The 25,851-nt window shown below is 45.0% G+C and overlaps 1 long non-coding RNA gene across 1 annotated transcript in view; it reads right to left on the bottom strand.

Annotated features, from left to right (window-relative positions):
* LOC118081529 (uncharacterized) overlaps window positions 1-25,851 on the bottom strand; it is an 88,004-nt gene that overhangs the window by 19,536 nt on the left and 42,617 nt on the right. The window contains exons 2-4 of the long non-coding RNA XR_004692084.3: window positions 11,840-12,038; window positions 11,671-11,727; window positions 8,334-8,417 (exon numbers count right to left, since the gene is read on the bottom strand). This is a non-coding gene — a long non-coding RNA (uncharacterized LOC118081529). The remainder of the gene's footprint in view (window positions 1-8,333; window positions 8,418-11,670; window positions 11,728-11,839; window positions 12,039-25,851) is intronic.

Below are 25,851 nucleotides of genomic sequence, written 5' to 3'. Positions count from 1 at the left end.
CCAAAGTGATAATTCTGTCAATCACCCCTCTCCCCACCCCCACCCCCTGTTCATGGGCATAGCTGCCAAGTTTTCCCTTTTCTTGCGAGGAAGCCTATTCAGCATAAAGGAATTTCCCTTAAAAAAGGGAGAACTTGGCAGCTATGTTCATGGGTGTTCTCCTGACCCTTCTGAGCAGATTTGGGGAGGGCGCAGAAGGGAGGGAATGCCCTAAAATTGAATCTAAACAACAAGAACTTCAGGGGACAATACAAATAGTCAGGAAATGGACCATGTACAAAGAAGAAGAAAGGTAGCCAAAGCACAACAAACCAAAGATCATGCGTTCAAGAGATACTGCTGAAAATCTAGGTTGAAGATTGTTGTGACTGACATACCTAAGGGGTGAAATATCCATTCAATCAATGAGTCAGCCACTGTTTGTGTCCTTATCGCCTTCTACACCACAATAAAGGGTGATAAGGGGAGCTAGATTATAGCATAAAAATGTTAGCTATATGAAATGTACTCGGAGTCGAGAGTGAATTTCATGCTCTTTATTCAGCTCATAGTCATCAAGGAGAAGAGGAGAAGAAGAATGGCTCTTTTCCCAAAACCATCTGCTTATATACATTATTTACACAATGGGCCTTGCGTGATTGGCTACTTCAGGGCTACACCTGTGGGCCAATTATATTGTGGATTGACTTCTGCCTGCAGCCTGATTGGCTGCTCCTACAGGCCAATCAGGTAGCAGATTCACTTCTGCCAGCCGCCTGATTGGCTGCTCCAGCAGGCCAATCAGGTTGCGGATTCACTTCCACCTGGAGTTGGATTGGGTAGCTCCCGCTGATTCTGAATCCTATTGTTCTAGGATTCAGCTCAGTACATAACACCCCTCCCCTCTAAGTTCCAGTCCTGCCCGGGAAGTTGCATTCGTAGTCCCCAAGGTCTGCTGGCCGCCTCCGTGTGCGTTGTGGCCTGGGGTGTTCCTTGGTCAGGGGTTCTGGTTCTGGCTCGTGTTCCGAGGCTGCTGGCTGTGCCGGGGCTGTCTGGTCTGGCGCCACTGAACCACTAGGTTGTGGCTCTGGTTCCGGTGTCCTTCCAGCCTCGGGGCGCCCCTCTGTGCCTACTGCTTCTGCTTCCCCTGTCCACCCCTCTCGCTCTACAGGCCTCACTGCCCTGCTGTCCCCTTGGGACCCCTCTGTCCCGCTCTCCTCCCGGGTTACTCCTGGGAATCGTCGCCGTAGCTGGTCGCAGTGGCGGCGCCAACATTCCCCCCCTTCCGTTAGTACCTCGTACGACACGGGACCGGTCACCTTGGTGACTGTGGCGGGTACCCATGCTGGGCCTGCCCCAAAATTCTTTGCGTACACTGCGTCCTGGGCCACAAATGTCCGGGGGTTCCTGCCTTTCCCCACCACTACCTCATCCTGAGCTCTGTCGGGGTGAAGTCGGTCCAGTCTAGTTGCAAGGCGCCGGCCCATTAGTAGTTCAGCTGGGCTCCGGCCCGTCGTTGTGCTTGGGGTGCTGTGCTGTGCTAGAAGAAATGCGGCAAGGCGGTATTCCCAGTCCCCTTGTGTCATGCGGCGGAGGCTGTCCTTGGTGGTCCGCACCATGCGCTCCGCTTGGCCATTGGTGGTAGGGTGGAATGGTGCTGAGCGGATGTGGCGGATGGCGTTCTGCGCTGTGAAGGTCTGGAACTCCTCTGACGTGAATGCGGTTCCATTGTCCGAGACGAGGGTGTCAGGGAGCCCGTGGGTTGCAAAAAGCTTACGTAGTACCCGGATGGCTGCCGCCGTAGAAGTGGACGGTACCAGTGCGACCTCCAGCCATTTGGTGTAGGAATCCACCACTATGAAGAATGTTTTTCCCTGGAAGGGGCCAGCGAAGTCCACGTGCAAGCGTGACCATGGATGTCGGGCGGACTCCCAGGGCTGGACTGGGGCCCTTGGGGGATCCGGGCGGGATTCTTGGCAGGTCTGGCAGTGTTGGACCCAGGCCTCTATCTCTCTGTCAATCCCCGGCCACCACACATAACTCCTGGCAAGGGCCTTCATCCTCACTACCCCTGGGTGTGTCTCGTGTAGGGCTGTGAGGACCCTTTTGCGGAGGGGCTGGGGAACGACAACCCTGCTTCCCCATAACAGGCACCCCTTGTGGGCCGACAGTTCATGTTTGCGGTTTGTGTAGCCAGCGAATTCTGGCCCGGGGCTGCTGCTGGGCCATCCTCGCCACACCCAGTCCAGGACCCGGGAGATGACCCTATCTTTTGTGGAATGGTGCGCAACTTCTTGTGCCTGAATGGGTCGGTCGGGAAGCAGCTCCAGGGTCATAACCTCTTGCGCAGGCGCTGGGTCAGGTCCTGTTTCTGGTAGTGGTAGCCTGCTGAGGGCGTCTGCGTGGCCCATCGCCTTCCCAGGGCGGTGGATTAGTGCATACTGGTAGCCGGCAAGGAAAATTGACCACCTGAGGACACGTGGAGACAACACTTGGGGGGTCTGCTTCTCGGGGGCAAACAGGCCAAGCAACGGCTTGTGGTCAGTCACTATGGTAAAGGGCCGCCCGTACAAGAAATCATGGAATTTTTTTACGCCCTTCACGATTGCCAGACCCTCCTTGTCAATCTGTGAGTAGTTTCGTTCGGCTGCAGCAAGCGTCTGGGAGAAGTATGCCACCGGCACCTCTCTTCCATCCGGGAGTTGGTGTCCCAGGACAGCGCCGATGCCATAGGGAGAGGCGTCGCATGCCAGCACCACTGGCAGCCTCTCGTCGAAGTGTGCCAAGACCGAGTTCGAGACGAGCAAGTCCTTGACTGCCTGGAATGCGGCCCTTTGTCGCTGGCCCCACACCCAAGGGGCCCTTTTATCTAGGAGTCTGTGTAGGGGCTCCGCTACCGCTGCCTTATGGGGAAGGAAGGCATGGTAAAAGTTCAATAGTCCCAAGAATGACTGAAGTTCGGGCTTGCTCTTGGGCGCTGGGGCCTCACAAATGGCCCGTACCTTGTCACCGGTTGGATGGACCCCTTCTGCGTCCACATTAAATCCCAGAAAGTCCACCTGCGGCACTCCCAGTAAACACTTTTCCCGCTTCACCTTGAGGCCCGCCGTCTGGAAACGGTGCAGGACGGAGCGGAGGCGGTCCTCAAATTCCTCTGGTGTGGGCCCGGCGATCAGTACATCATCGAAGAAGGGGGTGACGCCAGGAATCCCTTTAAGGAGAGAGTCCATTAGATTCTGGAATATGCCTGGTGCCACGCTAACGCCAAATTGCAGCCGCTTTACTCTGAATGCCCCTCTGTGCGTCACAATCGTCCGAGCCTCTGCTGTGGCTTCGTCCACAGGCAACTGTTGATACGCTTGGGCCAAGTCCAGTTTGCCAAAGATTTTTGACCCAGCCAGGGTGGCGAGGACATGGCTGACCACTGGCACTGGGTATGCATGGGCCGTGAGAGCCTTGTTTATGGTGCATTTGTAGTCTGCACAGATGCGGACCGAACCGTTAGGCTTGACGGGTGTGACAATTGGAGTTTCCCAGGGGGCGTTGGGCACCGGCTCCAGCACTCCTTGCTCCACGAGCCGGTCCAATTCCTCGTCTATGCGGGGTTTCAGGGCGAACGGGACCCGACGGGCCTTGTGCCTGATGGGTCGTACAGCGGGGTCTAGCTGTAGGGCAATGGGGGGTCCTGTATATCGTCCCAATGCCCCATCGAAAACCCCTGGAAACTCTTTGCATATGGCGTCCACGTCCACTTGTAAGCTAGTGCGGTTCACCCCGGTAACGGCTAGCCCCAGAGGTGCAAACCATGCCAGTCCCAGTAAGCTAACGTAGGGGCCCTTAACTACCAGCAAGTCCAATTGTTGCTTTCGCCCTCGATATTGCACCCTGAAGGTCCCCACCCCCATTGTAGGGACCTTACGTTTCTGGAAGTCCCGGAGGGTGAATGGGGCCGGCCTTAGTTTGGGACCCCCATTAGGGCACAGTTCCCTTAATGTTCGGGCCGAGATTATGGATAGAGTTGAACCCGTGTCCAGCTCCATGCGGCATGGGGCTCCCTCTATCTGTACCTCTATATAAATTTTCTCTGTGCTGGGATGGGGTAACTGGAATACCTGGTAGTCCGTGATCTCCGTCGAGTTGCCTTGGTGCATGGTGCCGTGTGACCTGGGGCTCCTGGGTCGGTCATCTGATGCTTGTCGACGGGTGAGTCGAGCCCGACACACCCGGGCGATGTGTCCCAATTTTCGGCACTGCCTGCACTCTGCGTTGCGGAATCGACAGGTCCTCCTCTCGTGGTTCTCCCCGCAGCTTGCACAGTTCCCTCCTTCTCGTCGAGGCTGCTGTGGTGTGTGTGCTGCTTGAGTGCGCCGCTGTACTCGGTGTACTTCCTCCCTGTCAGATTCGGATTCGTCGGTGAGGTCTTCGTGGTAGACCCTCGGTTGGGATGGCGGGGCCGGTCGTGCCTCTTGCGTTGACCTCTCGGCGGCTTCGGTTGCCAGGGCTTCCTCCAGAGCAATCTGGAACGTGAGGTCTTTTTTTGTGTAGAGGCGTCGTTGCAACATCTCGTCCCTCAGGCCACCGACGAGGCGGTCACGAAGCATGTTCTCCAACTCTGAGAAGTTGCATAGCCGGGCGGCTTGGCGGAGGGAGGTCACAAACCCAGTTATGGTTTCCCCCGGGGCTTGCCGCTTTGCGTAGAAGGCATTTCGGCAAGCTACCACCGAGGGCTGTGGTGAGAAGTGCTCCTTCAGCCGTTCCATTATTGTTTTGTAAGAGACGGTAGCGACATCTCTAGGTGCAAGGAGAGCCCGGGCGATTTCAAACGTCTCCTCTCCACAGACGCTGAAGAATGTCGCCCTCTTCATGGCATCGTTGGTGACTTCTTTCGCTTGCAGGAGGAAGTTGAAACGGGCGGCGTACCCTTCCCAGTCTCCTGATGCTGGTTTGAATGGCGAGAAGCTGCTGTCGGTTGCCATTCTGGGTTCCTTGGGTCCTGGAGCTGAAGCCTGGATGCACGGTGCGATGCAGCGGTGCAGCAGGTGGCGGTGCTGCGGTGCAGTGCGTGGTGGCGGTCAGCTCAGCAGGATCCCACCTTCGTCGCCAGTGAAATGTACTCGGAGTCGAGAGTGAATTTCATGCTCTTTATTCAGCTCATAGTCATCAAGGAGAAGAGGAGAAGAAGAATGGCTCTTTTCCCAAAACCATCTGCTTATATACATTATTTACACAATGGGCCTTGCGTGATTGGCTACTTCAGGGCTACACCTGTGGGCCAATTATATTGTGGATTGACTTCTGCCTGCAGCCTGATTGGCTGCTCCTACAGGCCAATCAGGTAGCAGATTCACTTCTGCCAGCCGCCTGATTGGCTGCTCCAGCAGGCCAATCAGGTTGCGGATTCACTTCCACCTGGAGTTGGATTGGGTAGCTCCCGCTGATTCTGAATCCTATTGTTCTAGGATTCAGCTCAGTACATAACACTATAAAAACAGAATAAAGAGTGAATGCCTTCTGTTGCCACGAGCCTTTGTTTGTACATTAATCCCTACTCACTACTGGGAGGTTTATTTGACATCCTAATGGTTCCAAAGCAGAAAGAAAATACCCCAAATATTGGGAGTTAGGCAATGGCAGAAGAGATCTTTTTAGGAAATAACAGAGTCATTTCCATAAGTTCTTTAACTTTATTCCTTCAGTCTGGGGAAAATTAGTCTGGCCGGGGGTTTTCTTCTTCAGGAAGCTGGTATAATTCTAAGACACAGATGGCTGATGATCAATGTGTAATAACATCTTTGAAGTCATCCTAAGGCAAAAAAGCACTTGTGACAAGCATTAGTTGCTGAAACAAATTCCACTTAATTAAGACACGAAGGCTGCATTGAAAGACATCCTGGCTTGTCTACCGAATTAACTGTTACAAATGTTGCTGGGGGTTGTGCTTTGCAACAGCTCTTAATGGTAAAGGACAGTAAGCCTTTGAGGAATCCTTCCTAACTTTGTTGACTTTCATTATGTATCTCCAAGTTTGTAGATGGAAGTCAATATTGCTATTGTTGCAGCAGAAGTCTGGAGGGTCTACTTGTAATCAGAATAGGCAGCAGAGATCCAATGCAGCTACTGTATATCCACATTCTTTTTCTTTCAACACAGTAGGTTAAGTTGGCTGGTGAACACCTTGGTTTTAGCCAGGGCTTTCTTTCAGCCAGAACTCTGAGAGTCCCAGCACCTCTCAGGTGGGTGCCACCGCCGTTCTAAGAGGTGTTCATGGTAAGTTCCAGCACCTCTTCTTCTAGGGGAAAAAAAGTACTGGTTGTTTTGATCCTCATATTGTTTGCTTCAGATCTCAGTTTCTGAGGTGCACGGCCCAACCTACAAATTATTTGACCATAAGATCAGGGACTTGACGCCCTCCAAGTGCTCTTGAAGTCCAACTGTCATCAGCACCAGCGAAAATGGCCAATGGTCAGGGATTATGTAAAAATATTTTTTTTCCTAATATTTATTTATTTCTTCCTTTTCACACCGAGAGAAAGGTCCCAAAACATTTTATAGTGTGAAAGACATTAAAATCACACATAAAACCAGATGATGGAAGCTGTAGCCCCAAAACATTGGGAGAGTGAAAGGTTCCTTATCCCTGCACCAGGTACTGGAATGAGGGTGACTTTGGTTTCACTATAGTCAAGTGGCACAACTCAGTACAGAGTTAGGCATCCTTGAGCCCACAGAAATTAGTGTGCTGGACTGCAGCCAAAAGGTTTTATTTCGCTCCTGCTACCTAATGCCTTATTTTCAAGAATAATATGGTAGTATGTTTCATCAGTATGAATTATGGTGCTGGAGGAGACTCTTGAGAGTCTCATGGACTGCAAGAAGATCAAACCTATCCATTCTGAAGGAAATCAGCCCTGAGTGTTCACTGGAAGGACAGATCGTGAAGCTGAGGCTCCAATACTTTGGCCACCTCATGAGAAGAGAAGAATCCTTGGAAAAGACCCTGATGTTGGGAAAGATTGAGGGCACTAGGAGAAGGGGACGACAGAGGACGAGATGGTTGGACAGTGTTCTCGAAGCTACGAACATGAGTCTGACCAAACTGCAGGAGGCAGTGGAAGACAGGAGTGCCTGGTGTGCTCTGGTCCATGGGGTCATGAAGAGTCGGACACGACTAAATGACTAAACAACAACAATGTTTCATCTTAGCATTTCCTCTAATTTTGTTTGGTCTGATTTTGTTTGAGAGGTGCCTAAATAAGTCTCTTTGCTTAAGCTGCCAAGTGGAAAGCACTGTGTGTCTGGATTTGGGCCACTTGAATCAGTTAAACTGGATGGATTCCAAAATTCCTAGTCACAATACAACACAGAATTAGGTGCTCAATAGGGCCTTTAGTCTCTAGTTATGCTGCCTTGCAATGGCTGCTCTTATGCATCTATTGTCAGTATTTAAAAAATGTATGTGCCTAATGTCTTAATTACAGCATTTTTTGGACCATGTAAATCATTCCTATAGTAGCCTCATTAACCCCAGCTCTGGTCATTCAGAGCTCCTCTTCCTCTGTGCTGCTTTCTCTAATATGCATACAAGCAAGCTTGAGGGAAACAGTCAAAGGACAGGCTGGTAGAAGCAGATGGTTCAGTATTCACTGTCTCCCATATGGTGGTAAAGCCATTCAAGAGGAAATAATGCATTGAGTCAATGTGTTCAGGCTGAAATGCATGATGTCAAAAAATATCGGCACAAAATAAAAGAATTCCTTCCAGCAACACCTTAGAGACCAACTAAGTTTGTCATTGGTATGAGCTTTCGTGTGCATGCACACTTCTTTAGTATATGTTGGGTTTTTTTGTTTTGACTACGGCAGACCAACACAGCTACTTACCTGTAACTAAAAAATATCGGCATAAAGCATAGTCAATTTTCATTCCGGTCGTAGAGATAAGAGTTTGGTTACTTACAGACACACACACACACACACACACACACACACACACACTTTGCACACTGCCCCTGCCCCAAATGTCCCTGGCCCACTTTGAGTAGGAAGGTCCAAAGGTGGATTCTACCTTCCACGTGATAAGGAATCCTGATAATGGAGGTTGTAGGAAGGCTTCTAAGTGCATTCAGCTATGGACTTATGTACATACGTTGCTCTCATTGCATAATTAAGGGATCAGATGGATCCTGGAATAAGTATCTTGATACTCCTGGAAGGCAGGATGATGATAATGACTGGGAGATATTAGCTATTGCATACTTATCCTTAAAAAAAAAGTTGAGATAGGACAATAAGCAGCTCAGGGATCAATACTCTGTGTTGCCGATTGAAAGTAGAAGGGTTAGAGGAAACGTTTACCAGATTCTGTAGTGAGTCACTGCCAACCACTTGAGAAGTAGGTCTTACTCAGGAATCAGGATTGCCAGCGGGATCTATTTGATTCTGTAAGAAGTTAGATTGCCTTATGTTTAGTAGCCCAAGCCTTACATGTTCCTACATTTCACATATATTTTAAATGAGGGGGAACAGATCTCCTTATGGGAGTACCTGGGTCAACCTTTTCCTTTTCTACTAGTCCAAGAAGTCAGACATTCATTATTGTATTGTCTGTGCCATTTTCAACAGTGACACTGGTCAACACACAGCAGACATATCTGCCATTTCAAAAGTGATTCAGCCTTTTGCCAGCATTAGTCACAACTCAACTACTAAGATGAGATACTTTCTCATTCATTATTAATTTAAGCAATTTATTGCAATTAGCCTGCATTAAAAGGGAAACTACTCATAATCTAATGGGGCCCTGGACAGCGTATAGAACTAACTCCCTGGAGGAAAATGGAATGTCAATTTGTATCCACCTTGTTCTGGAGCCAACATTTCTGATGGTCACGTGCTTTGACTCAATCTGCTCTTGCAGTCACATTTCAACAGTGCAGTTATCCTTTTGGAAAGATGACAACATTGAAGCCACTGAATCATCCTCCAGTTTATGCCCAGAAGTGGGCCAGAGGAAGAAGTTTCTCCCTCCCGCAAAGCCCCACCCCAAGAAGCTAGCTGGCACAGTTGATTGGCTCCCTGGGTAAGGCATGAGCACAGCTGGGTGGAACACAGCTCAGCAAGCCACCAGCCCAACAGGCACAAAAAGGGCGACTCAATAAATGGGGACCCAGAACATATATGAAAAGTATATTTTGTCTGCATGACAACACATCACATCCATTCATCCAATAAAATACACTAAAAGGCTTGCTTGTTTGTTTTTACACCTTCACTATGGCCAAGAGCTTGTGTAGATGATACAACAGCAGAAGATATTAATGAATTGCCAACAGTGAAATTATGAATGTAAGGATGGGTTGGTAGCCTCCTAACCATTACCGTGTTTCTCATATTTTAAGACATGTCTTATATTTTTTTTTCCGAAGAAAATAAGCCTATGGCTTATTTTCGGGGGTGTCTAATTTTTTGCCGAGCCACGACTGAGCGGGAACCAGCAAAGGCAGCAGCCCGCCGCCGGCTTGGAGCTCGGCAACGTGCGCGCTGCTGCCTTTGCCAGCTCCCGCTCTGTTGGAGCTCGGCAAAGCGCCGCTGCTACGGTACCTTTGCCGGCTCGAGCTCCAAGCCGGCGGCGGGCTGCTGCTTCGCGGCTTCTCCTCCTCCTCCTTCTCCTCACTGCCGCCTTTTTCGGGCTCCAGCTCCTTCTTCCCCACAGGCTCCTCCGCGGAAGGCCCGTCCAGCAGCTCGGCCTCTGAGTCGCCGCTGCTGCTGCCGCCTCTTTCTCCTTCTCCGCCGCCGCCGGGCTCTCCTCCTCCGGGCCCCTCGTCCTGGGCGGGAAGAGCGGTGGTGGGGTTCTCGGCGGCCGCCAGGCTCTCCTGGGTCTCCTGCCTTCCCGCTCGCCTCACACGCGCGGCACACGAACAGGCAAGGCGGCGCGCTGGGCCGAAAAGGGGGAGGGAGGGTGAGCGCAGACGCGCGCGCAGGGGAGGCTCCCTCTCACCGGGCCATGTGCGCGAGAGCGGACCCGGCGGCGAGTCTCGCGAGAGGGGGCAGGGAAATTGAGCGGGACAGCAGCAGCCCGCCGCCGGCTTGGAGCTCGGCAAAGCGCGCACTGCTGCCTTTGCCGGGTCCTGCTCATGTCTTATTTTTGGGGTATGCCTTATATTTCGCAAGGTCTTGAAAATCCTGCCATGCCTTATTTTTTAGGGATGCCTTAAAATATGAGAAACACGGTATATAGCAGAAGCAATAGCAAATCTCCGGATGACGCCACTTTCCATCAACCGAACAAATCCCTGGATCATCCCTGACTATGAACTAAAGCACAATCACACTATTTGAACATACTGTTAAGAAACATACTGTTAAGTGCTCTGCAACTCTCATGTTTAGGAAGATTTTAAAAAGTCGTATTTGTTTAAATTAAAAACCTGATTATTTTGCAATCTAACAATTGCCCTAGGGGGGCAAAATAATGAATGCTTAATTGGCATTTAGAAAACCAACTGTACATGCTATGGCAATGCACCAAAACAGGTAAAAGATATGAGCCATGTGACAGTGAGTGGATTTCCCCATGCCTCTCTGAAGGTTTCCCCCCCCCACCCTGTGCACCATCCCTTTTGAATTTTGGTTTTAACAAATTAAATTAAATTTATTTCTTAAATTAATTCTGGAATGGGGTGTGCATACCCTGTGTCACTGATATATTGTGTTTTATCTGTGGGTTAAACCACAGAGCCTAAGGCTTGCCGATCAGAAGGTCAGCAGTTCGAATCCCCACGATGGGGTGAGCTCCCATTGCTCGGTCCCAGCTCCTGCCAACCCAGCAGTTCCAAAGCACGTCAAAAGTGCAAGTAGATAAATAGGTACCGCTCCAGTGGGAAGGTAAACGGCATTTCCGTGTGCTGCTCTGGTTTGCCAGAAGCGCCTTTGTCATGCTGGCCACATTACCTGGAAGCTGTACACCGGCTCCCTCGGCCAGTAAAGTGAGATGAGCACTGCCGCAACCCCAGAGTCGGTCACGACTGGACCTAATGGTCCCTAATGGCTCCCTTTACCTTTAAATGTACTCCTGTTCATTGGTAAAACACAATCACCTAAATAGTCTTGATACAACTATAATAGACACACCTAGATTCCTTTTTCTGGTGCTTTATCTGTGCACATGTGCATGTTGGTAATGCAGAGAGAGTTAGAGACATTAATGTGCATGCTTAAACTGTGTGTTTAAACGACGGAACTCACTCTTACTAGATATAGTGATGACCACCAACTTGAATGACTTTAAAGGAGGATCCATAAAGGATAAGGATACCAGAAATCCGGAAACCACAGACAAATTTAATAGGGCCCATAAACAGCATAAGAGGTAAGGAACAGATTGAAATAAGAACACAGTACATTATTATAACAATAGTACATAGAAACACGTGTGAAATAGGTCAGGGACTGAGTGTGTGGGTGATGTGCATGGGGATGTTGGGGTGAGTCTTGCATGGACACCCCTGTCTCCCATCCAGGAATGCAACATTTATGTGTTAGGCAGTTTGCCTGAAAACACCTTGAGTGTTGTGCTGGGTATGAATTCGGGTAATTATAAGTGTTTGATGGCTGAGATTTGGATATGGAACTCGGCGTTTGCAAATTTTAAAGCTTGCTATTGTACAGCAGAGAGCTTCCCCCTTCTCCATACCTCTTATCTTTGTAGCCCAATCATATCTGGCTGGCATTTTCTTGCATGGTGTGAAACCTATTGAACGATAATGACACAATATAAATAGAATATTTTCCTTTAAAATCACATCCAAAGATGACGAGGGGAAGCTTTTGTTCAACAACACACATTGTGTCCAATATGTTACCTTCAGCTACATCCAGCGGAAGCTTATTTTTCTCTGATTTCCTACACGTCTGCCAAGACAAGTTTCTCTCGACACCGTTCTTCAGGAATCTTCATTGCCAGGCACTCAGGCAAATGTAATACATCAGCTCAAACACAACTACATCTGTGGGAGGCAGCACACCAGGAGCATGAATGCATGCACCATTTATCCTCAGCTACTGTGAAGAAAAAACAAGAAGGGAGAAATACATTATTTTAGTTGATTTGTCAAGTGTGATCCCCCTCCAACTTCTTTACCTTTCAGATCCTTTCTGGTGGGTTTTCTCTGGACCAATCATAGGTTTACCCAAACTCCCTGCCTGTGGAGCTCTGAAGGAAGAAAAGTGATTGCTTTGCAGGAAAAGGGGATCATTTGTTCTTTTGTTTGCTGTGGGAAAATAGGATGACTGAACTGCTGACCCTTTGATATCCGGGGCTGTGAGCAGAATTGGTTTTGTCATCTGACATTTGGGTGCCTGAACTTGGTTTACTTGAAAGGTGACTGAGTGACAGCTAGCAACTGTAAAAGAAAATGTATTGTCAAAATGGTTGCCCAAAACTTATGAATAGTGGTCAAACAGTCAATAGAAGTTGCCTCTGTCTATTTAATTCATTGGGCTGTTACACACAGTTAAACCTATTGATTTCAGTGGACTTGAGCATATTGAACTGTGTTGGGTCATGGAAACCTACTTAGGAGTAAATACAAATCATCACTTCAGAGTTTTGTTTGCATGCAAAGGACTCAGGTCCAGTGCCCAGAATCTCCAGGTGGGGCAGGGTATTATCCCTGTCTGAATCTCTCTGGGCCTCTCCAGACATCCTTTTTTTATTGCACATTCATGGTGATTTGTGCTCATGATGCCATCGGGGGAATTATACACAGTCCTGCTTTCATTACTATTTGCAAATGTTTTGGGATGGTTATGGCTATGGTTTTCGGCCCACTTTTGTTGTGCCTCCGGGGCAGCAATAATGTGGAAGCGCTGGGGAAACATCACATAACTACTATAAAACAGAATAAATCTACCACTAATGCACTATTATTGTGTCAAGTACATGTTGCATAATATACTTTCAGTAAAACACCAGTCTGAAGGCAGCAGGAGAGCAGGATAGAGAGCCAATCAGTGATGGTGATGGTGAGCTGCATACCAGGCGAATTCCACTACAGTATTTCTAGTGTGGGCAATTCTAGTTAATACTTTGTCAGTTGATACTTTGTCAAGACTATTGTTCCTGGGTAGGACTTTGTATACTTGTGATATAAAGCATCATTCCTCAACCTGGTGCCTTCCTGATGTTTTGGACTACAACTCCAGTCATCCCTTGCCTTTGGCCAGGCATCCCCAAACTTTGGCCCTACAGATGTTTTGGACTACAGTTCCCATCATCCCTGACCACTGGTCCTCTTAGCTAGGGATCATGGGAGTTGTAGGCCAAAACATCTGGAGGGCTGCAGTTTGGGGATGCCTGCCTTTGGCCATGCTTGCTGTGGCTGTAGCGAGTTGTAGTTCAAAACATGGGGAAGGTACTAACTACATTGTTTTAAAGCTGTGCCCCTCCAGCTGTTGCTGGGCTACAACTCTCATCACACTTGGCCGTGCTAGCTGGGGGTGATAGAAGTCAGTATGCTACAACATCTGGAGAGCCACAGGTTTCCCATCTCCTGTTTTTAATGCCTGCTGGATTTTACGAAAGCATATTGGTTTATTGATCCCTTCTGCTTTATGTTGTTGATGTCGTTGCTGTCACTTTCTGTAGCATAGCATTTCATTTCAACCTTCCAACAGTTTGACTTCATCCCCAAAGACCAGGCATCCCCAAACTCCAGCCCTCCAGATGTTCTGGACTACAATTCCCATCTTCCCCGACCACTGGTCCTGTTAGCTAGGGATCATGGGAGTTGTAGGTCAAAACATCTGGAGGGCCGCCGTTTGGGGATGCCTGCCAAAGGCTCACTCCTCCATTGTCTCCCAAGACAGATGGATGCCAAAAGGTAATTAAGCAATATATAAATACCTTAAATAAATAAAATAATTCAAGGAAGAATGAAGGACATCTTCATAAAGCATATCATCTCAAGCCGTTTTGAATGAGTGAGTGGATAAACTAAGAGAAGGCACAAATTATTCAAATCTGCTTAATACATAGATTTATGTCAGATCATATCTTCCAAAATGAATCATAACAGGTCATATCTCTCATATATATTAGCCCATCTAACAGATGACTGTGACAAGATGTACTGTAACTATATATACACCAAGAATGCATTTTTATAATTATGTTGTCCAGATGATTGACTCAGCACTCCTTGTAAAGAGGAATTGATTGTTAATCCACTCTGGAAATTGTAGCTCTGTTGGGGGGGGGGGATAGGGATGTCCAAACAACTCTCAGTGCCCTTAACAAATTACAGCTCCTGGAATTCTTTGGGGGAAGCCATGACTGTTTAAACTGGTATCTATGGTGTGAATTGGGACGCGGGTGGCGCTGTGGGTTAAACCACAGAGCCTAGGGCTTGCCGATCAGAAGGTCGGCAGTTTGAATTCCCGCGACAGGGTGAGCTCCCGTTGCTCGGTCCCAGCTCCTGCCAACCTACGGTAGCAGTTCAAAAGCATGTCAAAGTGTAAGTAGATAAATAGGTACCGCTACAGCGGGAAGGTAAACAGTGTTTCTGTGTGCTGGTCTGGTTCGCCAGAAGCGGCTTAGTCATGCTGGCCACATGACCTGGAAGCTGTACACAGGCTCTGTCGGCCAATAAAGCAAGATGAGCGCCGCAACCCAAGAGTCAGTCGTGACTGGACCTAATGGTCAGGGGTCCCTTTACCCTTTACCTTTATGGTGTGAATGTGGCCATAGAAACACAGCTCAGATACATTCCAACAGGGTCCACCCACTAGTATGGGCCACAAGCAACAGAACAGCAATCAATACTATATGTAAAAAAAATGGAAATGTGTGGAAGCTAATGTACCAAATGTGTACACTGAAAAAATCTGAATGGCCTACTTGTGATATACAGTTCTGATCTGGAAGCACTCCTATTTACCTAGAAGTAAATCCCATGGAACTCAATGGATATTATATCTGAGTAGACATGTATAGCATTATACTGTAAATAACTACCATTCTACTGCAAGTATTTTCAGTATTCATTCGTTATTAAGTGTCAGAAGGTGATAAATACAAATGAAAACAACCACACTGCTGCAAATTCACCTGTGATATAACTCTATATGTGTTTATTTTTCACTTCTACAATCCTGCTTCACCCCCTTTCCCGCCCCCAAGGCTAAGCATTAGGCTGGTCCATGTCTTGATGGATTCAGTAACCAGAATTCCATTTTTGAATCAGTCAGGTGTTACACAAAAAAGGTGTCCCCATGAGTACAATGAGATTGAAAACCTTGACCTTTGGTTCTACTTTAGTAGAGCAAGTCACACTACATTGACTTGATGTATGAGCACAGATGAAGGAGTTAGGAAAAATAAGGAAATTTTAGTAGATATAAATAGGATTTACAACGCTCTCATCTTTAGCAACCTGGATTTCTTTAGCTCATTGGTAATCCAGATAAATAAGGTGTTTAGATTAATCCAAAAATGTTCTTTTCTTTTACCTTGCTTAATTTATCATCATGCTCTCTACTCCTCCTCGGAAAAGGAACCTTTTAAATGAAGTCATTGGAATCTATGGATTAAACCATTAAGCAGTTACCACTGTGAAGAACATACGGGGGGGGGGAGCCTTGGCAGCTATACTTTAGAAGCCAAATTCAAGCAGTATTTTTTAATAGATGCACATAACATGCTATTTGTAGCAGCGTTAAAAACCAAAATGGATTATTAAACAGCATTTTTGCATCTAGCACGTGCATATCACTATAGATCACTATAAATTAATTCTTTAGAGGAAAATTTAACCATTCAGAGTAACAGAATATAGTCTAATTAGTATGTAAAGCCCTTAACAGCTTGGGATCACTTTACCTATGATATCTCTTCACCCCACATGTTCACACTGAACCACTTCGATTGGCGGAATTGACACTACTGCAGGTGCCACATAATACCCATTCTGCATTTGTAAGGACTCGGTTGTTTAGTGTGGCAGCCCTTACACTTTGGAACTCCCTGCCTTTGGATATTAGCAGGTGCCTTCACTGTACCTGTGCCTGCTGAGAACATTTTTGTTCCCAAAAGCCTCACCAGATCCTTAGGAAGTTGAGGTAATCTTAATTTGTTTTAGTATTTTAACTTTTGTTTGCTTTAAACTACAGTTGTGATTTTAAAACAGATTTTATTGTTTTATCTTCTTGTAAACCACTTTGAGGTTTTGTTTTTACAATCAAGCGGTGTATAAATTTTATGAAATGAATAAATAAATCTTTGGACACCTTGGTCCAAATGTGTATTCACACAAAATATTCCGCTGTTAAAGAGATCAGCATTGAAGGTTCCCTTTCTCAGACCTATTTATATGGCAGCAATGAATCACTACCAAAACAACTATTACTATTTTTATTTTTAATTTAAGACCCCCCTTTCGATTGAATTCTTTTATGTTAGTGGCCTTGAATTGCCCCTTGAAGAAACCTCAGCTTTGGTGCCAATTTTTCCATCTGTTGGCTGTGTAAGAAACATTCAGCAGGAAACTTGTGCTGCAATTTGATTTCTGCCTGTGACCCACACTCCTTTTTCAAGATTCGATCTATAAAATGCTGCAAATTCCCTTTCCAAATGCCATTTGCAACCTGTTACATACCGACTTGGGAACTCAAAGGTCTATGGGGGGAATAATAAGCACAAGCATAAGCAAATAGTTATTACAACTCAGCCCAGAACAAGCTTAAACAAATTATTTATCAGCACTGCAATTCACTCTCAGGTTGATGATTGCAATGAAAAGAAATTCAAGGAAATTTTCTATCTCTTCAGCTCTTTAGAGTCAAAGCTAACATGCAATTCCTCTCATGGAAGCATGATGTCATCCAGAGCCACCAACAGGAATTTACCTTTGGAGCTGTGTGACCAAATTTCAAGTCCCTTAAGTCTTGAATACCTCTTGAGCCTGAATTGGACTTGGATCTGTCTGACCCTTAATGCATTGTGAGGTATAATGTGTCCAGTTATTCTCCAGGGGAGCTAAAGAATTGGTCTACAGAGAGCCTAGGGATGAGGAAGAACTTCAGTTCTGGTAACATTTAAAGACAAACTGCGTCCACACTTTCTGAAACAACATGGGAACCAAAATGCAGATAGCATGCAAGATTCAACTTCTCTGAATTTTGCAATGAAGATCCCTAGTCAAGTAATGGGAACAAAAATGCATGTACAAGGATAAAATATGCCTTGAAATGCACATATAGGTGAAAATAACACAAAAATGCATTATATTCAGCAAAATTGTTTTGCGAAACTGTGGCATGTTAGACAAAACTTCACACTAAAATTCCGATGAAGTTGAACGAGACCTTTTTTAAACAAATCCCTAAACAGACGTGGAAATGTGGAGAACTGAACTTAAAATTGGAAAAATGAAAAATTGAGAGAAACTGAAATTGATAGGCGAGAAGTGCTGGTGGGAATAGGATAAACAGGCCCACTGGCCTGGTCACAGCAGCAGGTTTTTCAGGGAAAATAACAGAAACAAAACTTTGGGGGAAGTTCAAAACTATTAGTGATGATACGATAATCTTTATTGTCATTCTCCCATGCAGAACAATGAAACTGAACATCTACATCAAACTTACACAGCCGTCAGCATAATTACCCCCTAAAAAACCTCTAATACCCCTCCTGATTCACCCCCTAAAACTCTGCTGCCCCATGATTGAATACAGACCCTCCCTCACAGACTGCCTTTCGCTGCATTCAAAACTGAAATCGCTCTTGGATAGAAGCTATTTCTCAGTCCTGGTCTTTACGACCCTGGACCATCTTCCCAGAAGCTGAAAGAGATCATTTCCGGGGTGCTCACTGTCCTGCACAATATCTGCAGCTTTCCTATAGCACCTGGAGGCATAGATTTGATCCAAAGTGGGAAGAGTGCACCCAATTATCCTCTCCGCTGTCTTTATGACCCTGGACAGTGCTGTTCTTTCCCCAACCGTGCAACTCCCAAACCACACACACAGACCATAGGCTAATACACTTTCTACAGTACAGTGGTAAAATGCCCTCAGCATGGACACAAGGTTGAAAATGCCCTAAACAGAAAAGGAAATTTGAAAGTATTGTTACTTTCATTTAAGAGATGCTTACATGGTATTAAAAGAAGAAATTGATGCACAACATTCTCCTTTGTTCATATTACTTTTTAAATGGAGACAAGCATATGCTCTTTTGTAAACAAAGAAGCAGGAAGTCCACTTCTCAAATTGCACATTGTTAAATTATTTTGCTCTGAATAAGTATATATTAGTTGTGGGTAAGCTGCATATCAGATCAGAGATTGTAACCAATTCCTAAAGCATCCCTTTGTGGGCCCAGCTCAACAACCTGTCTCTTTTGTGAATGTGCTCCACTGTTGCAGCAAGTGCACTAAATGAAATCCATGAATGGGCACGAATTCTTAAGGAAATCAGAATCATCATGGGTCGTTCACTAGTCCTAGACCCCAAATGGTGTCATCTTTCTATTTTATCAGAATTAATGTTGGCCTCCCTTTAAAACCTTTGGTGATTTTCTTTTTAGTTGCAGCTACACTGGTTGTAACACAGGGATGGAAGTCTGTTTCTGTTGTTCATGTGAACTGCTGGGAGAAGATATCTTTGTTCTTAGCCATCTCAGAAAAATTAACCCACCATCTTAAGCTTTTGAAGGGGACTGCCAAAACAATGGACTTTGCTGCCACTTGGAGGACTTTTGTGAAGCACATGAACCAACATGTGAAGCCACTTATCCCAATGAAGGATGACTTCATTTGGCAATACCTATGGCATTATTTTGTTTGACTAATTGGTCTGAATCATGCCCTGTTTCACTCAACCCTGGTTAGCACAACAATGTTTCTCCTTTTCATTTACTGCCTCATGCCTCTGCTTTGTACTTGGTTATCTCTTGCCATTTTGTTTTTATTTAGTCTGCTTAGTGTTATATTGTATTATGATTTACTAATGTTGTTGTCCTTGTTGTTGTCCTTTTAAAATCTTAATTATAAAGGGTAATAAATAAAATTGACCATAAAGCTGGACCATAAAGAAGGCTGATCGCCGAAGAATTGATGCTTTTGAATTATGGTGCTGGAGGAGACTCTTGAGAGTCCCATGGACTGCAAGAAGATCAAACCTATCCATTCTTAAGGAAATCAGCCCTGAGTGCTCCCTGGAAGGACAGATCCTGAAGCTGAGGCTCCAATACTTTGGCCACCTCATGAGAAGAGAAGACTCCCTGGAAAAGACCCTGATGTTGGGAAAGATTGAGGGCACTAGGAGAAGGGGACGACAGAGGACAAGATGGTTGGACAGTGTTCTCGAAGCTATGAACATGAGTTTGACCAAACTGCGGGAGGCAGTGCAAGACAGGAGTGCCTGGCGTGCTATGGTCCATGGGGTCACGAAGAGTCGGACACGACTAAACGACTAAACAACAACAAATAAAATTATTGCCTATGGTAAAAAAAAAAGGCTGGCTTTTTAACACACAATTCTGGCAACTAACAGAGAGATCTGTTGTTGTTGTTTTCAAATGTCTAGATTGTTTTGTTTCCTGTTAAGGAAGCTTTAGGTTAACAAGGCTAGTGGCAAAAGCAACAGTGTTTGGTTTGGTTGTGCAAGACAAGTCACCCTGGGCAAATGTTTATCTGCTTCACAAGGTTGCTAGGATAAAAGGAGACATGAATTTAGCATTTCAGAACCCAATAAAAAAAGTGCCACGGGAAATAACAAGATCTATTATCATTAAAGATTAGCTGGAGCAGTTGAGGAAAAAACTCCTCTTGGAATGTATTTTAAAAGAGAGTGGTGCAGTAGTTTGAAGAGTGTTAGGATAGGACTGAGGAGGCAAAATCTCAAATAATCATCTAGCTGTCATGGCCACTGGGGAATATTGGGAAAATTTCTCAGCCTGACCTACCTCCCAGGATTGCTGTGAGGATGTATTCGGGGAGGGAGAACAAAACTACCTTGACCTCCCAGGAGGAACAGTGAGACAACAATGTGATAGATAAATAGGTGAACTAAGCAAAATTATGTTGCTTCACTACAAGAACTTTATTGGGCTCTATTCTCAGCAATGTGCCACTCTGATGCTAAACTCAGGGTGATTACCTAAACCACAGAGCCTAGGGCTTGCCAATCAGAAGGTCGGCGGTTCGAATCCCCACGACGGGGTGAGCTCCCATTGCTCGGTCCCAGCTCCTGCCAAACTAGCAGTTCAAAAGCACAGCAAAGTGCAAGTAGATAAATAGGTACCACTACAGCGGGAAGGTAAACAGCATTTCCGTGTGCTACTCTGGTTCGCCAGAAGCAGCTTTGTCATGCTGGCCACATGACCCAGAAGCTGTCTGCGGACAAACGCTGGCTCCCTCAGCCTACAGAGTGATATGAGCGCGCAACCCCAGAGTCGTCCGTGACTGGACCTAACGGTCAGGGGTCCCTTTACCTTTACCCACTGAAAAGCTACTCAGCTTGGATCAGGGCATGTGCCAGATTTATAAACAATGAATTCAATGTTTTCTCAGGCTTACCACCCCTGCGCTAGAGCTGCATTTACACCAGGGTGCTATTGCAAGCACAAGGTATTCCATGGAACAAAAGAGAGCTGCAGTATTCTGTTGTGGTTGACAGTCACACTCTAAGAGTGCTAAATAACAAAGAACACTTTACTTTGTCTGCCACATCTTATATCACTCTGTTATCACCAGCGCCAACTAGTGACATAAACTGTAACAACACTTGCTTTGCAACTACCAAATCTCATACATTACAAGAATCATAGAATTGTAGAGTTGGAACTCTGAGGGTCATCTAGTCCAATCCCCTGCAATGCAGGAATCTCAACTAAAGCATCCATGACAGATGGCCATCCAGCTTCTGCTTAAAAACCTCCACAGTCTCCCAAGGAAGACCGTTCCACTATCATAGGTACAACCCTTACTGTCAGAAAGTTCTTCCTGACATTTAGTCAGAATCTCCTTTCTTGTAACTTGAAGTCATTGGTTTGAGTCCTACCCTCCGGAGCAGGAGAAAACAAGCTTGTTCCCTCTTCCATGTGAGAGCCCTTTAGGTATTTGAAGGTGGGTACCCTATCTCCTCTCAGTCTCCTCTTTTCCAGGCTAAACATACCCAATTCTCTCAACCTTTCCACATGAGACTTGGTTTGCAGATTCTTGATCATCTTAGTTGCCCCTCATCTGCACACGCTCCAGCTTGTCAATATCCTTCTTAAATTGTGGTGTCCAGAACTGGACATAGTACTCTAGGTCTGTAGGCAGAATAGAGTAGCACTGTGACTTCTCTTCTACTGATGCAGCCTAGAATAGCATTAGCTTTTTTTTGCTGCTGCATCACACTATTGACTCATGCTATGTTTGTGGTCTATTGAGACCCCTAGATCCTTATCACATGACTCCTGTCTTACATTTGTACAGCTGGTTCTTCTTGCCTAAGTCTGGAACTTTACATTTGTCCCTATTGAAATTAATTTTGTTAATTTGGACCCAGTTCACCAATCTGTTAAGGTAATCTTGAATCCCAATTCAGCCTTCTGCTGCATTAGCTACCCCTCCCTCTTTGGTTCACCTTTACAAATGTTACACAAAGTGCCACCTGCATGGTTTCAATACACTATGAATCAGGCCTGGGATTGGAATCCCCTTGGGAAGAGGTATCTATTTCCACTTTCCTCTTTATCCTATTTCAGGATAAAACTAATAAAACTAAAACCTTTGAACCTTGGGGATGCAGCTTGCTTTAGATTTAACTAAATCAAATGAATGAATCAGGAGGGCATTTCTCAGGGCACAGGAGCTCCTTTCATTGCTTTCTAAATGCCCTGCCTGTGTTCCTGTTCCAACTTTTATTCCCTCGCCACCAGTAACTGTCGCGTACTCTATTATTCTAAAAGTAATGCAGTATAAATGTGAGACTAATCTTTTACCATAAAAGTGACAGAGAAAATGATGAAGCTCTTACCCAGGCAATTTCACCTTAATTTCAAATAAAAACGAGACTTTCAGTTTGCCAGTAATTCAAACACTTAAAAATCCCATAGTCTGCCAACGTCATAGGCACCGAACCCACTAGTTAAGAAACTGAGCTGATATACTTCTCTGTGTATCAAGGGCAGCACAATCTCAGTCATACATTCAGCATTTCTAGAGTGTTTGCCTAAACAAGACCGTCCACTCTTTCTTATTCTACTTTGTGTAGAAATGATATGAAATGACATGTAAAGTGATGTATATGCAGTATATTTTAGCCTTAATCTACACAGAGAATTATGCACGTGATGAATATACAAAGCAAGAATTAAATTACTTATTAGCTAGAAGAATTATTCTGACCTCAACCTAAAGTCACATCCAAGCCACACTTGCATGTAAAACAACCTGCAACTTTATTAGTAACTTGAACGCATCTCGAATGGCAAAGCACTTGTAAAGTCTAAAGACCAAAGAGCTATAGGAGAAGGGTCAATGGATGGTTGAAACTGGCTGGGATAAAAGAGCTGGTATGGATGAGAGGGAAAGATGCAAGGCCAGGCCCTCCAGGCTGCAACTCAGAGGGGCATAGAACAAGGGGGATGCTTCTTGCTCCTGAGGACAAGGATTAGATATTCAGAAGAAGATTAGCTATTCTACATAGGAACAACCAGTCAATGCATGATAATAGATATTGAGGCTTGATTGGTCGCTAACAGATCAACAACGGGAGAATTAAGCCAGTTCTAAGTCTAGAGACTAAGGAGCAATATAGCATAACAAACTTCCCAGCCAGGGCAAAACAAGTAGAGGGATGGATTTCAAAATCTAGGGGTTCATGTAAATATTGTTAAAATGAATAATTTAATTTAATTTAAAACACACACACACACTTATTTAAATATTCAAAACTGTAACTTACTCTCTGCCACCCTAAACTCAAATATATCTGCAGATACTTTATTGCACTACAGTGGAACCTCAGTTTACGAACACCTCGGTTTACGAATTTTCAGTTTACGAACGTCGCGGACCCATCTGGAACGGATTAATCCACTTTCCATTACTTTCAATGGGAAAGTTCACTTCAGTTTATGAACACTTCAGTTTATGAACAGACTTCCGGAACCAATTACACCCATGCTTTGGGTTAGGTACGCTTCAGGTTGCGTACTCCGCAGACCCGTCTGGAACGGATTAATCCACTTTCCATTAGTTTCAATGGGAAAGTTCGCTTCAGTTTATGAACGCTTCAGTTTATGAACAGACTTCCGGAACCAATTGTGTTCATAAACCGAGGTACCACTGTATATATTTCAACATTAGATTGCAAAGTAATAACTCACAAGACACCACCTCAAGGCCTGGACTTAAAGTTCTAGACCACTGAAATTGCAACCCTGACCTCAATCTTGTTCTTAGTTCAGGTCTTCCTTTTTTTATGTCCCCTCCCAGAATGCCATTATCAAGAATTTCTGTTAATTTTCATTTATTTAGGTATATTGTGTCTGGATTTTGCTACATCAATATTTCTTTGTGTCAAAATGCTAGCGACCAATGGCTCCTCGGCATCGAGAGAAACAGTCACTTGTAAAACAAAGGCTCAGATATGATGCGTCTGGTGTATGGCCTGGAATTTCAAAACAAAACAAAGCAATGATTGTTGTTGTTGTTGAGACAGAATAACTGTAGCTGGTCATCTTTTCTACAAAAGGAAGCTTTTTGATTGCACTTAGTTTACTCAATGGATGTATAGAATCTAACACCTCTGGCTTTCATCACACTTAGGGCAACTTCCAACACTTCTTATGTTCATTTTCACAAACTCCAAAAGAAATTGATTGCCACCAATCACATGCTGGTAGCACCAACAGGCTCCTGTGAAATCCTGCAGCAGCAATCTGTGTCATTATAGCACTCAAGCAGTCTTCATGCTGCACATCCAATAACGCTCTTTAACCCCCTGGTACACAGCTGACCTTCTGGCGTCAACTAAAGGCTTTGCTAGGATTACTGTGGCCTCAGAAGTCTGTAATTTAATTAAGGCCATTCTTAATGTGACTTTAACCAAACACAACATATTTAACTTACTTTTGAAAGAGGAAAGGAAAGGGAAAAGATCAGAAAAACAAAATTTTTGCACCTGGAGCTTTTATTGTTTTTTATAATTCAATGATTTGTCCATCATTGTTGTTGTTGTTGTTGTTGTTGTTGTTGTTGTTGTTGTTGTGTGCATTAGGTAGCATACATGCTAATGGAAGGAAATACCAAAAAACTCTGTGGAAATTATCGATTTCTTATGTTTTCAAATGATTTGCATTTTTGTTAAAAAGCTCTGGTGACCGCTATATAATAAAATGTGTTGTGGGTTTGATGATTTGTAGTTAAAGAGATGGAGCTGTAAGTAGAAAACCCGTTTTTCTTTCCTTTTAGATGTGTTAAGACCTAAAATAAATTAAGTTGTTTGTGTATAATTGTTGTAAACTGCTTCTATATTTTCTTTGGGATATATTGTTTATAAATAAACAAACAAAACAAAACAAAACTTGGCTAATAGGTGCTGTTTTGTCCTTCCGTAGGGAGAACCTCATTTTTCAATTCCAATATAGAAAGGTCTCTGGCATGAGCATTTGGATTCAAGACTTACATAGATCTTTGCTTTCCACAAAGCTTCCCTGAGGTACAAGGCATTCCAAAGTAAACTGCTTGTTACGTTACGGAATGACTGGACTGATTGAAAAGTACACTCAGAATGCAGTGGGAAGAGAAGAGAAGCAGTAGAAGCAGAGAGTTGCTATAGGAAGCCTACATAACACCCACTTCTGGTAACATGCTCAGCCTGCTCAGAAGAGCAGATGGGACCTTCTACGGGCACCACTTCCTTGGAAGCAGCTGTGCTCTTACATGGCAGGGCAAACCAACGTAGTCAGTGGTGCAGAGTCATGACATCTCCATTCCTGCAGGGAGCCGAGCTGACTGGGAATAGGTTCCTGCATCTAGCACCTTGTAAACAACAACAACCCCACCCAATTTAGCACTAGGCTGTATTCCACCAAATGTGAACTGTTTTGTCATTAACTGGTCATGTGAATCACTTCTTGGTACCATGGGATGAGAGCATCTGATTCTGGGCTGTGATAGATGTCTCTTTAGTACATGTGGAGATATTCTCTGAGCAATATTTTAATCATTGCACACGGTGGCTAGTAGGGGAAGAAGGTGATCATGGCAGCTAAGCACTAGAGCAAATTTCTAGCTATTGCTGTGAGATCTCCCAATTTTATTTCTTAATCTGGATTTATTTCTTAATCTGGATTTAAACATGAGCATTCAAGATAGGGCAGGATACACACTCCGCAGAAGAAGAAGAAGAAGAAGAAGAAGAAGAAGAAGAAGAAGAAGAAGAAGAAGAAGAAGAAGAAGTAATCAGCACATAAAAAGCCCTTCCTAATGGAATCATGGCTTTTAAAAAAAGAGAAGCCATCCATTATATAATCCTTCTTCTTGCAGGCACTGTTTGCCATGTCAGTAATTCTGGATCCAGCCTCTGGGATCAGTGTATTTAAAATTCAGCCAGCCTTCTAATTTTAAAACGCTGTGTGTATCACCAACAAGTTGACAAGAACCCTGCTTTTAACATCTGTTCCTACCAGCAAATGAGAGTGTTTCTCCCCCTTATTTAAGGAACTGAAAATAAATATAAAGCAATTACAAACCACTCACTCACAATGAATAATAGGTTTTTTTCTTGTCAGCAAAATGATGTTCTGAAAAGAACAAGAGAAAGGGGAGGAGGAAGAGGGAATCTGGAATTTTCTAAATGTGTGGCGGTTAAAAGAAGG

This window comes from Zootoca vivipara, chromosome 2 (genome assembly GCF_965207765.1).
Source record: "Zootoca vivipara chromosome 2, rZooViv2.hap1.1, whole genome shotgun sequence".
NCBI lineage: Eukaryota > Metazoa > Chordata > Lepidosauria > Squamata > Lacertidae > Zootoca > Zootoca vivipara.
Note: the sequence above shows the minus strand (reverse complement) of the source record. Positions and strands in the feature narration are given on the sequence as shown.